This window comes from Epinephelus lanceolatus, chromosome 13, assembly GCF_041903045.1.
Source record: "Epinephelus lanceolatus isolate andai-2023 chromosome 13, ASM4190304v1, whole genome shotgun sequence".
NCBI lineage: Eukaryota > Metazoa > Chordata > Actinopteri > Perciformes > Serranidae > Epinephelus > Epinephelus lanceolatus.
Window position 1 is genome coordinate 1334994 of NC_135746.1, and position 14326 is coordinate 1349319.

Here is a 14326-nt window from a genome sequence, read left to right on the forward strand (position 1 = left end):
AAATTTCCTTGTTCAGAAGAATAAACAATAAAATAATATAAGACACTGTAAAATCATAAAATGTCCAAATTAATTCTGGGCCGATAATGATACTGATGTTTTTATCTTAATTTTTCTCTTGTTTTTTGTTGTTATTTACTCTTCTTTTGTTTCCAGAAATCTACCGTATAAAAAATAAATACTTTTAAAGTCATTCAGTCCTTCATTACACTTCACACCTTTGAATGAGCACAAATTCAGTAACACACATTTATGAAACAACCTTTAACATAACCTTCTTTCACATGAAAAACATCTTTTATAAAAAGTCAGCAAAAGGCTTTTTACTGTATATGATACATCATAATCCCCTCTCTAATATTTATTTTATAGTGCTGTGAAAACATCAACACATTTCTCTTTCAAACAGCTGATTAATTCAAGTTTCTCAGCAAAAGCTGTATTTTACAAGAATCCAGTGAACACATCATGAGGACGTATATATTATATAAAAAACCCAGAATAAAAGGGCTCTGTTGTGAAGTTTAGAGAGAACTGGACCAAAAAGCGTAACTAAGACAGCTGTTGAGTTTAAAGTGGATTACAGTGGATACACTCAGCGCTCCATCTCTGCTGTGAATGATTCATTTAAACACTAAGGGCTCTAGTTTCGCAGACCGGGCACGGTGTGGGTGTGGCCAGGCGGATTTTGTAAGATTGGCACAGCGTGCGCGCTGGCGCAGCTACTCCTCTTTCCCACCTCCGTCCCTCCTACCTGCGCAAGTCGGAAAGAGGGAGGAGAGAAGGCGTGGAGTGGGTTTTACACACATCACACCAATCAAATGAGCCCCTCTCCTCGCCCTTAAATGCGCCGTGCGAAGGCGTAATGAGAGTTTACTCAATTCGCCATGGCAGAAGAGAGCAGCAGCGTCAGACGGCCAAACTCCTCCCAGGAGGAAACTGATGTTTTGGTCCAGGAGATCCAAGCTCACAGTGTCCGAATATACAGAACTGCGAGCAGACCTCCACGGGCTGATGATGCAAAGGTAGCCTGGGAGGAGGTCACCACAATTGTAAATCAATGTTGCGTTTCTCTCGTGCGCACACGCTCTCTCTTTCTCTCTTGCAGTCTAACTCTGTTTCTTTTCTTTTGACTTTTCTAAGATGACAGATGCTGAATATATACTCCCTATCTGATGCTGTGGCTGTTTGTGGTTGGCTGAGAGGGATGTGAACTCATTAGTTTCCAGCTGTGTTAATCAAATCAGGTTGGGTTTCCATTACACGTGCCAAACAGTGCAAATCTCTATTTTACTTTCGTTTTAGAAGTGGTACGCTTATCGATACTTTGCCAGCAGTAGGAGCCTAGATTGAAAAGAAAGGTGTTGAAAGGTTTTGTTTTATTTGAGCATTTATTTGAATTTATGTCAAAATGGAAATGGCATTTTATTTTATTTTAGTATGTATTTTTGTTGTTGTTTTGCATAAAAAGGACATTTTGTTTTGAATATGACAATATTATAGCTTGTGGCTTGACCAACTATAATAAATGGACCTTTGACTCATTGAAAAATGTTGCGTGCATGTGCGCGACCACGTTGTGTCACCACGCAAAAATAATAGTAGTAATAGTTTTAGTAAAAAATAGTAAAAGACAAACATTTTGATTTTTTTTTTCTTCCCCCATTTGTGGCGCCCCCTATTGATGACGGTGCCCTTAGCATTCACCGATACTGCCTGTGCCACAGCCGGCGCTGCTTCTTATACATGAAACACTGATCCTGTTGTAGGGTTACTGCAGATACAGACCTTACAAGCTGCACTGAGCTGCAGTGAGTGAATTCATGCTTTAAATTAATTAGTTTATATAACATACAACCACATCTGAGGTCAGAAGTGTTTATAATTGTCTCCAACAGCCACACACAAACACAAGGTGAAAGCCTGCCGTCAAGAAGAGATACAAGACAGGATAATTGTTCCAATGAGGATAATGGTGCACACTTAAAGTCTTTCCTCAAAAGGCCTTCATGGTGCTGCATTTCTTTGTACAAGCAAAAAGTGAATGAGGTAGTTTGGAGACAACGTTGCCGGATGGAAAATACAGCAATATTGTACTATGAATTCAAAATTATTGTATTGTATTATTGTTTTTACACAACCTGCCAAGGCTGCAGGCAATAAGGCAGGAGCTGGAGACTCTATCAGTGGTGCTGATGTGATTGGTTACTCTGAAATCAGAAAACAAGGTTTTGTTGTGGCTGTATTTGAATGGCAAAAATATTGTACATTAAGCCTTCTCTTAATTATTGATTGTCAGTTAAAGTTGTACAATTACAATAATTATTTGACATCTGTCAACGCTGTTCAGAGAAGAATTAAAAAAATATACAGTACAGGCCAAAAGTTTGGACACACCTTCTCATTCAATGCGTTTTCTTTATTTTCATGACTATTTACATTGTAGATTCTCACTGAAGGCATCAAAACTATGAATGAACACATGTGGAGTTATGTACTTAACAAAAAAAGGTGAAATAACTGAAAACATGTTTTATATTCTAGTTTCTTCAAAATAGCCACCCTTTGCTCTGATTACTGCTTTGCACACTCTTGGCATTCTCTCCATGAGCTTCAAGAGGTAGTCACCTGAAATGGTTTTCCAACAGTCTTGAAGGAGTTCCCAGAGGTGTTTAGCACTTGTTGGCCCCTTTGCCTTCACTCTGCGGTCCAGCTCACCCCAAACCATCTGGATTGGGTTCAGGTCCGGTGACTGTGGAGGCCAGGTCATCTGCCGCAGCACTCCATCACTCTCCTTCTTGGTCAAATAGCCCTTACACAGCCTGGAGGTGTGTTTGGGGTCATTGTCCTGTTGAAAAATAAATGATGGTCCAACTAAACGCAAACCGGATGGGATGGCATGTCGCTGCAGGATGCTGTGGTAGCCATGCTGGTTCAGTGTGCCTTCAATTTTGAATAAATCCCCAACAGTGTCACCAGCAAAACACCCCCACACCATCACACCTCCTCCTCCATGCTTCACAGTGGGAACCAGGCATGTGGAATCCATCCGTTCACCTTTTCTGCGTCTCACAAAGACACGGCGGTTGGAACCAAAGATCTCAAATTTGGACTCATCAGACCAAAGCACAGATTTCCACTGGTCTAATGTCCATTCCTTGTGTTTCTTGGCCCAAACAAATCTCTTCTGCTTGTTGCCTCTCCTTAGCAGTGGTTTCCTAGCAGCTATTTGACCATGAAGGCCTGATTGGCGCAGTCTCCTCTTAACAGTTGTTCTAGAGATGGGTCTGCTGCTAGAACTCTGTGTGGCATTCATCTGGTCTCTGATCTGAGCTGCTGTTAACTTGCCATTTCTGAGGCTGGTGACTCGGATGAACTTATCCTCAGAAGCAGAGGTGACTCTTGGTCTTCCTTTCCTGGGTCGGTCCTCATGTGTGCCAGTTTCGTTGTAGCGCTTGATGGTTTTTGCGACTCCACTTGGGGACACATTTAAAGTTTTTGCAATTTTCCGGACTGACTGACCTTCATTTCTTAAAGTAATGATGGCCACTGGTTTTTCTTTAGTTAGCTGATTGGTTCTTGCCATAATATGAATTTTAACAGTTGTCCAATAGGGCTGTCGGCTGTGTATTAACCTGACTTCTGCACAACACAACTGATGGTCCCAACCCCATTGATAAAGCAAGAAATTCCACTAATTAACCCTGATAAGGCACACCTGTGAAGTGGAAACCATTTCAGGTGACTACCTCTTGAAGCTCATGGAGAGAATGCCAAGAGTGTGCAAAGCAGTAATCAGAGCAAAGGGTGGCTATTTTGAAGAAACTAGAATATAAAACATGTTTTCAGTTATTTCACCTTTTTTTGTTAAGTACATAACTCCACATGTGTTCATTCATAGTTTTGATGCCTTCAGTGAGAATCTACAATGTAAATAGTTATGAAAATAAAGAAAACGCATTGAATGAGAAGGTGTGTCCAAACTTTTGGCCTGTACTGTATATATATGAGAGAGCAGTTTGAATTCGGCCCATTTTCCCATGTCCACACACCTGGTCACTTTCTGCATAAAGAGCCCATCACTGTTGGATTGTCATTACTATTGTTATAAAACTTTTGGAGGCAGCCTCCTAATTCTGACAACAGAACATTGGAAAAATCTTTTAGTTATAATGATAGTTTTTTAAAACTCAAGCCAACTTTTATTTGAATTGCATCGTGAACACTTTGAGTTTAACAGTCAGGGTTTTCCCACTGCCTTCATTTTAGTCTGCATGATGGATCATATTGGTCATGTCATGGCCAATATCTGATCTGCTGAATAAAATCAGTATCAGTCCAAATGATCGGTGCAGTGACAACAAAAGCCTTGATTGGTCTGAGCTGTAATTTGTGACCTGAGATGTTGTGATTTTTTTTTTTTTTTTAAATGTAGGTGGAGAAGTTCAGTGCAGATGTGGGAATCCCTGTGAACTGCATCTTCCCTGTGAAGAACTACCATTCAGAAATCGACCTCAATGATGAGGTTGACTCGCTGATCCTGAGCGCCCTGAAAAACATCATCAACTTTGGGGACGACTGCATCAACTTCCACAAGAATCGACCTGAATGTTCAGATACAAAAAGTAGCAGCATGTCAAGGCTGGAGAATCTTTAAGAGAATCTTGTTAATGACTTCACTGCTTTTTGCTCATGGCACCATGTTTGTTATTTTAAGTTCGTGTATCGGCCCTACTTTGAAATTGTAGTGAGCTTATTTGGTATAATTGTAAACTACTGGATCTTCAATTTAAAATGAAGTTCTCTGATGATAAACAAAGTTACCAACATAGGCGTTTCTAGCCCATTTTTGGGGGTGCTGAAGCAGCCCTAAATTGAATCTCAGCACCCCTAAAATTTGAGAGATTTTTTTTTATTTTTTATTTTTTACTCTATGTCCTTTTTTAACAAGCTGGAAAAGTGTCAAAACACAAAACATACAGTACTTGGTTGCAACATAATATTTTAACAACAAAAATACAGCAGCACCCCCCTCTTGCCTCAAAAATGGTTTGATCCACCCCATCCCTCCCGCCTTTCCCCGACTCAGGCTCTGAGCGCTCTATCTGCACAGAGCAATGCGCTGCCTTCCAGAGTAGGTGATATGCTATGCAGTAGTGGTGTAAGTACCTGGCTTAAACCAGGATATGTGGCACATTTCTTAACTTCTACCACTCAGTACCAACACATTATTATCATTACCAGTCCTCATTTTTGCTGCATTTAATCGTAGGTCACTGTTTAAAATAGAATAGAATAGAATAGAATAATGTTTATTCGGACATGTTTAAAAGAAACAAACAAGCTTTGGTTAGAAAAAATAAAATAAAAATAAAAATATAATAAAGAAATAAAAAATGAAAGACATGAATAAGTTGCGTAAAGGTCAGCCATTTGTTTCTTTTTTTACTTTGATTTTCTTTTGACAAATAAACTGAATTGAAAAATGAACTGATTTATTTTTTTGGCTTGTGAAACTAAAAGGAACTGAATTGAAAACTGAATTGATTTATTTTTGGTTTTGAAGAGGAATTGCTGATTTCTGAGTCGAACTGCCTATTTTATTTTGTTTTGTTTATTTTCTTGAAAAGAAAGTCAAAACTAAGACATTTTGTTGTGGTTTTTCCCCTGTTGTTTCCAATACAAACTTTTTATCTGTATATGTCAATGTGGTATATTTCATTTAAAAAAGGGTGTATCTCTAGTAAGGTTTCGTCATTGTGTGGGGTTTGTACTGACAAAAAACACAATCTTACATACCAGGAGAGAGACCTGGCTGGCACCCCAGTCAACTAAAAACAACAAATACAAACCGTCACAACATGACTGACACAACGTGAGGTCATTTTTCAAGACGTTCAAAAATCTCTGATGATTTATAACAGCCACACTGTGGCCTCCCTTAGCTACATCGGGATTGAACATGTTCAGCTATCAAGGTGAGATGGTGACCTTGACAATTTACTCTTGAAACGTGAACTATTTTGGATTTACACCTTAGGTACTATGTCGCCTAAGGGCCTCAACGAGGAGATGGACATTCGACCTTTTTTGTAATTTTTTCGTAATTTATTTGTGATATTCTCTGGTGTAAGTGCTCTGTGGTATTGCTCCATTGTGTCATACTTTACCTGACATGTTACTCTGTAGGTGGAGCTTTTGATAATGATTTGATTTACAAGGTGTGTGTTTGCTTATTGTTTTACATAAAGGGGCCCCTCTGTTAAGGTTATCTATTCTTTCTTGTCCTTTATGATGGCCTTACAGCCTGATGTCTGGTACAGATGCCTTGCTCTGGTATGTCCCTTTAAGAGAGTTTTCTCAAAATACTTTTTCATGGCTATCTTTGTATGTTTTGTATGTATATATTTATGCTGATGCTCTTTGTAGCTGATGTATGTGATTGTGATGTGATGTATTTCTTACTGTACAGCACTAGTGTCCGGACACTATTGCTGTGTATGTGGGTCTACTGATGTGTGGATGTTCTATTGTGCATTCACAGACAGGGGTTGTATGTGTCTGTGTGTGCACACTGGCACATAGACTATCTTTTATTCATCTGTTTTTTGCATTGTGGTTTTTCTAGGATTTATTTGCACGATGTTGTATATTTCTGACAGGAGTATATTGTTTTTCCTCCTTTTTTTCTTGTCCTGTAACGCATCATTGCATCATGTGACCACGTCATGTGTGTATTTAAGATGGCGGCACCCTTTGTGTTGTAAGTCTGATGAAGAGCCTGACGCTCGAAACGTTACTTCTATTCGAAGAAATTTAACTGAGCATTGGAGCCCTGCAGTGTGTGAACTGTTTTAATCTTCTTTTGTTAATTAGTTGTTTTAATTGTCAGTTTAGTTTGTTTTTGGGGAACTTTTTCTTTAGTTGATCATTTTTCTACTGTTGTTTCAGATACAGTGTGCACACATGACTGACACAACCTGAGGTCATTTTTCAAGATGTTCAAAAATCTCTGGTGATTTATAACAGCCAAATTTAAAGACATCCCCTAAAGGCATTCTTGAAATATCGCATTCATGGAAATGAGACGGACCTTTGACCACCAAAACTCATCTGTTCATTGTTGAGTACAGTTGTGACACATGACAACTTTGATCTCAAGGTGTTCTTGAGATATTGTGTTCACAAGGATGGGACAGATGGAAGTACGGATGGACAACCCAAAAACATAACACCTCCGACCATGGTTGTTCCCAGCACAGAGGCATAAAAACTTGTGGAAAATAGGTGCTGTTGCTTTGCTTCTGCTTCTGTGGTTAGGGTTTGGTTAAATTAGATAACACCACCTGCACTTCTCAGTTAGACAGAACCTGAATTCAGTTTGACTGTTGAAGGAAAATATGTAAATCACCAAGTCACACACACTGTCACAGTGTGTTGGACACATGCATAATACACACTGACCACACTGACATGACACATCTTAATCATTGTTAAGAAATGTTCAAAATCTTTACTTTGGTGCTGTTATTGATACACTGTGTTGGTTTGTTTATATAATTGAATGAATATAAACAAACAAGTGACCCAGTATTTTAACAGGCTGGAGGCAGGGACATTTCTCTTTATCTTTGGTTTAATAAAACATCACCATAAATGAATTAAAAGAGTTTAAAGCCTGAGCATGTGAACTAACTGAACCAGTTAATCCAACAGTGGCTACGGTTACATGATGGCTTCTTATTCAGAATGAAATAAATCTGAATGAAATCATTCGGAATTAAAGTCTTTCCAGGTAGTTTACATGAGAAATACTCATTCCGAATGAGGGTTTACACAGAGATCAGTTCAATCGCCTTTATTCAGGTCTGTGCAAGGTTTGGGGCAGGGAAGGTTTCTGATTGGATAGGGGGCGGGGTGGATGTTACGTGTTTACGTTTACCGGAAGAAAACACTGTAGTCCTCGCTCCGGATAACAAGATGCTTGACGATGCCGTTCTTAGTGCCTTTTTCGGGCTTGTTTTGCTTATATTCTTGAAGCAGCAGTACGACAACAACCTTGTTCTGCTAATGCTTCGTCTGTTGAGGAGGAGAAGGGAGGTAGAAGGTCGAAGAAGGGAGATAGAAGACCGTGCTGTGGAGAATGGAAACCGGTGAGTGCAACGAGTCCGACTGCTCTATCTCAGCCCGTTGCTATGAGCGCTATATACGTCATGGCGCCAGAAGGGCAAGGAAACGAGCATGCGCAGAAAGACCGGAATGAACTTAAAGAGGAATGAGTGTATACATGCACACAAAATTCTTTCATTCAGAATGACGAACAGAATAAACCACCCCCTTTAATCGGATTTAATTTTCAATCGGAATGACCGTTTACATGACCACTTTTAATCGGAATGGCCTTTCATTCCGATTAAAAGTGGAATTAAACTGTCCATGTAAACGTACTGACTTTGTGATAAAAGGTCAACTACTCCAATACACTATATGTGATCTGAGTATTGATGTCTGATTTTGCTCTACACTGATCATATTAAATGTCCATATCTGATTCACAGTACAAAACAGATCAAGAAACAAAGTCCAAAGACCTTTTATCCATTTGTCCTCGATGACACCGTGGGTCTGGCTCCAACAGGTGGTGTCTCTGTGGATGACATCAAACTGGCATTAAAGGGACATGTGAAGGACACTTATTGGTTACAAATACTACTTTCTCCAAAATTTAAAATGCAGTAACGTTAGTTCATGTCGTTACCTCGAATTAAATGGATAGTGAAACTGTCATCATTTACCTGGATGTGACGTTCAGTTCAGTCATTTATCTAAACTGTCAGAGGATGATCCATATTTCAACACAAACCCTTTGTCATCATTTATGCTTCCAAGAAATTTTGAACAAGTTTTCAGTGCTAGCCCTGCAGCTACATGCATTAGCTTACATAACATTACATGCCTTGCTAAAGTTAGCCTGGCTAACACTTACAGTACAACACTAGCCGTTTAGCATTGACTTTCTAGGTCAGTAAGTCAGCTGAAACTTGTGTGTAGATGTAATGAATGCTTCAGCTGGTTTAGGCAGCGTTCACCAGTAGTAACGGCAATAAAATCAATCATTGATCAGTTTTACACAGTCAAAACTGTTGACCTATGATGTTTAATCATTTAAATAAAACCACATGTAATTAGTTGTAAAGTGGTACTTACACATTAGCTGGATCCTCTCAGTCCAGCTGAACCGTGTGCAGACAGACAGGATGAACGCCACAGGTTCAACCAGCAGGAGCTGTCAATCATCCTTCATGTGCAGCAACAGGTCCGAACAACAGCAGTTCACCAGTTTGGATTTTATGTTGACTGTGTAGTTGTGGCAACTAATGAGAGTACCTTTAGTTAGCTTTGTACTTTCCTCCATCTTATTTTAGATCTGCATTAATTTTATATCAAAATATAACTATGTTTAGATGACTAAACTGAAATCACTGTGGACTATTAGCGTATGTTTAAGACAATTTCAGTTCTGGAACAAAAAAACACCATATTAAACTTAAGAGGCTCCACAGCTGATGATTTTATTTAAAATTACTGCGATAGACACCACACACACACACAAAACACCTTTTGATGTCAGGATGTAATTTAACGGTGAAATATCTGTATGTGTAGGAAACTAAAAATAGTTCATTACATCATTTAATTTCCAGCAGCTTTATCTGCAGTTTTGAACACAATACATATATGTTTAAATCAGCAGAGGAGTCGACATCGTTAAGTGCAACACACACCGCCGCCATACGCCACGCGTCAAAACGCCCGCCTCCATTATATTCTATGAACCAACCCACACTGGCGCCGGCCGACGCACCGCGCTGCTCTGCTTCAGCCCACTGCTCTATTATTGGGGTGGGAAATACAGGTTGATGGATGTACATTTGTGCACAACTTAAGTGGGGGAAAGTAGCTATGAAATATCATGTTGTTCACTCCTAACATTATGAAACCACAGTGACTGCAGCTAACCACCATCATTTTAGACAGTAACACGCTGCCGGATAAGTAAAAATGAAAAAATAATAAGAATTTTTTTTTCTCCTGATGTATGAAATTGGGTTTTTTTTAACAATTTGAAAACACTTAGTGACTGATCAGGGTTCCACTAAGAGCCCTGCAGTTACTCACGTTAGCTAACTTACCGTTTTCTCACTAGCTGATGTTAGCGTAGCTAATGCTAGGCGCATTAGCTGTTAGCATTAGCTTTCCAGCTTGACAAGTTGGCAGTAAAGTTTGCTCGTATCTTCAGTTACATAAACACAGTAAACCTCTCACTGTTCAAGTGAAACTTAATGATTTAAATATGTTGGAAACCAGTACTTACATGTTGGTTTGATCCTCTCATTCCCTCTGAACCATGTATGAGGGTTTCCCTCAGCAGAAAAGTGGTGGTGTCAAGGTGCTGGGGGAAAAAAAAAAAAAAAAAGCAATACCAGCATTTTTTAAATGAATTCTACGTGTAGGTTTTGTTTCTATGCTGCAGCTAGGTAGCTAACATAAGGCTACATAACAAACGATTGAAAACAACAGTACATAAAAGCACAACACTCACCAGCAACATTCAGTAACAGCTAAAAAGAGACTGTATGACAATTTGCTAGCTTAGCTAACAGGCTGCTAACTAGCTAACAGGCTAATTCCTTTAATTCAGTTGCCTGTGTTGTCAAATGAGTTAGTTTGATTAAAAAGAACTTGTTTATCTAGTTTGAACACTTCGTGAATATGAGTAATGATATTCTGTTAAAATATGGTGACACATTATATATGGTCAGAATGTCATTATCAATATGATATGAAACAATCAGATTTATAATTTTAATGTGAAATAACCTCATCAGCCTGATATAAAATACAGTCATTATCTTTGATATGAAATGTGACTCGTTCAGAACATCTTTTTAATTAAAATATTTCACAAAACATGCTACGTACCTGACAGGCCATCATCTTCATTTATTTGTTGCCATGGCGATATTGGTCCTGTTTTTGTCCCCGCATTATTCCGAGTGCTTATTTCAAACTACAAGATGGTGAAAAACTGAAAAAATTAGCCCCTCCCCCGTGGCTACAGGAAGTTTCCGTCAGGTTTCTATCCATCTGTAAAGAAATGCACCTCCTTATGTGGACACTGGAGGCACCCTGTGAAAATTTTACGGGACAATTAAAGGAGCATTTTAGCTTTTAATCTTGTTGTAGGTTCTGCTTTATGTTCAGAGCATTCTCGGGACCCATCGGCTGTATTCGGCGTCTGACTTCCGGCAGATGGTGATACAGCCTCTGGGGGCTAGAACCCCAATCTTTTGCATTCCAGTTTGATTTGGGTGGAGGAGGCAAATTTCCGTTTTTGACTTCCGTTTATAAGTAAATATGCTGAACCACTGCGATGGATTCAGAGTTTGCAGTGACAGCAATTATGTTCCGCCTCGTTAGTTCACCGCACGAAGCGTTTAATCTGGCAACAACTGCAGCTGGCTCAAACGTGATTGGTTAATATCACGTGGACTACAAACAGCCTACAACCGGAAACCAGGGCTCTTCCGCTCTTCTTCCGGAGGCAAGATCTCCGGGGTTTGCCTACAGACTCTACATTCACTGAATGTAGAGTCTCTATATAGAGACTATGTTCAGACAAACTGAAGTGTGGGGAAAAGTAGCTATGAAACATCTTGTTGTTCACCTCTAACAATATGAAACCTCAGTGACTACAACTAACCACCATCAACAATTTGAAAACACTTAGTGACTGATCTGGCTTCCACTAAGAGCCCTGCAGTTACTCACGTTAGCTAAATTACCGTTTTATCACTAGCTAATGTTAGCTTAGCTAATGCTAAATGCATTAGCTAGTTAGCGTTAGCTTTCCAGCTTGACAAGTTGGCAGTAAAGTTTGCTCATATCTTCAGTTACATAAACACAGTAAACCTCTCACTGTTCAGGTGAAACTTAGGCCCCGTTCAGATGTAGCGTCTAAAAGCATGTGGAAAATGCCAGCTGTGCCATTTCCATCCTTTTATCCAAGGCGCTTCGGAGGTTGCGCTACTGTCGCGCCTGCCGTTACTAAGCAACCAAAACCGCCTGTCACTCACAGTGGGAGTAAAAAGTGACACAGAAATAGCGTATCATCATGCTCACCAGTTATCCCAGGCTCTGAGCTGATAATTCTCCAGGCATTGTTCCTTCTGTTGGCGTCAAAGTAGTACGACGAAGACAGGTCATATAACTCTGGGTATCCCTGGACAAGAATGATCAGTCACTCCTCCAGGGAAAGGAAGAAGCAGGTCCGTGGAGCTGATTGGTTAATTCTTATCACATGACATGCAGTGCCAGCGCTCGACAGTACTTCACTGGCATTTGCGACTAAAAATAGGTGTGTGCGAACTGTAAAAAATATTTAGGGGCACATGTGTGCATAAAAAAATCAGCCGAAGCAGCCTATATTTTTGTCAATAAATAAATATGATAATCTAACCGCAAATGTTGGAGGAACTCCAGCAGCCTTCCCTCTTCCCTCTTCCCCGTGTGACACATCATCAGCTGTAAAACCGCCTTGCGCTGGCTGTCCCATTGTTTGTCTATGTCTATGAAATTATTTGAACTTTGACCATGCCGCTGCGCCGTACCTGGTGGTGAGCGAAGCGCCTTGTTCTTATCATGTGAAGGCCGTTTTATGGGCGGTTTTCCAAGCCACTGTCAGCACAATGAATATCGTGCACCACGCCGAGGGTAGCGGTGCCGCAGCGTTGCTGCCCTCTCCATAGACAAACAATGGGACAGCCAGCGCAAAGCGGTTTTACAGCTGATCATGTGTAGAGGCCTTTAGGGACCGTTCGCCACAGTACCGCTGCTGGGCAGGGTGGAAATAAAGCCCTTTTCACACAGAACGCGCAAAGCGCAGACCTCCGCCAATGAACCCATTCATTGTGTATGTGCTACCGCGGCGCAAGAGTGCAACGCTCTGCCGCCGAGCTGAGCGGCGCGCGCGGCCAGCCTGCGCTTGAATTGAAATTTTTTTAATTTCACCGCAACGCGCTGTGACGACACCTCGGCGCAGCGCGTCCAATAGCAGAGAAGAGCCTGAAGTAGACCTGGAAGCGGTCACCATGGAGCTGTAGCTCCTGAACGAGCCTGTACTCCCCCAAATCCTGTCCTCTGCGCCCTACCCCGCGATGGGCGCCGCGAAAGCTCTGTGAAAGAGGCTTAAGTCCTGCAGAGTTTCAGAGGACCTGGAGAATGTTTTAGGATAGTAATAACATTATATAAGATAATCATATTGCAAAGATAATATATATATAAGATAATAACATTAAAGACAAAATTAAATTGCAATACTTTTTCAAAACTTGATGATTTTACCTTTCTGTACATTTTGTATACAAATTCATTAAATAATTTTGCTTGTAAATGTCTGTTTGCATCACGTTTATTACGGAAAACACATTATTTGATCAATTTGCATTGTGCCCCTAAAGTTCTTTGTTCGCTCCTTATTTTTTCAACTTAGGAGCACATGTGCTCCTTGGGAAAAAAGTTAGCGTCAAGCCCTGAGTGAGCTTTCTGCATTCGAAAAAGTTGAGATTTTTCCATCTCTGTGTGCCGCGGACGGGCATGAAAAAACAGGCGCGTCGCACCGAATGCGCGCCAATACGGCGTCGCTTTGGATTGTGAGCATGCTTGACGCTACATTGAAACTAATGGATTTGTGCGCGCAAAAGACGCTACATCTGAAAGGCCCCTTAATTATTTAAATATGTTGGAAACCAGTACTTACATGTTGGTTTGATCCTCTCAGTCGGACTGAACCATGTGTGAGGGTTTCATCGCAGAGCTTCATTAAACAGTTTTTTAAATGGCGTTCTCCATGTGGGTTTTGTTTCTGTGCTGCAGCTGGGTAGCTAACGTAACCAGTTAGTACTCTTGTGTTATGTAGATTAATGATGACCCTCTCTCAGTCACTGTTCGGCTCGGACCCACATTTATTTCGGCACTGCTGAATATAAAACAAGAGAATCAGCCTCCACAGCTCCCATTAACAACTCAACACAACATATGAGGCTCGCTGCAAATCAAACAGCCACTCCACGTGGATTAGCCGCAGCTAACGGCTAACAAGCTAATAAAGTTAGCTACACAGTAACCTGCACAGCTACTGGCTCCAAACACGTCTCCAACCACCCGACATCATCACACAAAATTAATTTGTGTTATCAGGAGCTTTTATCGAAAATAAAAGAAACTTTTAACCATAAAAAGTAAAATATTTTTGGCGTAACTCGGC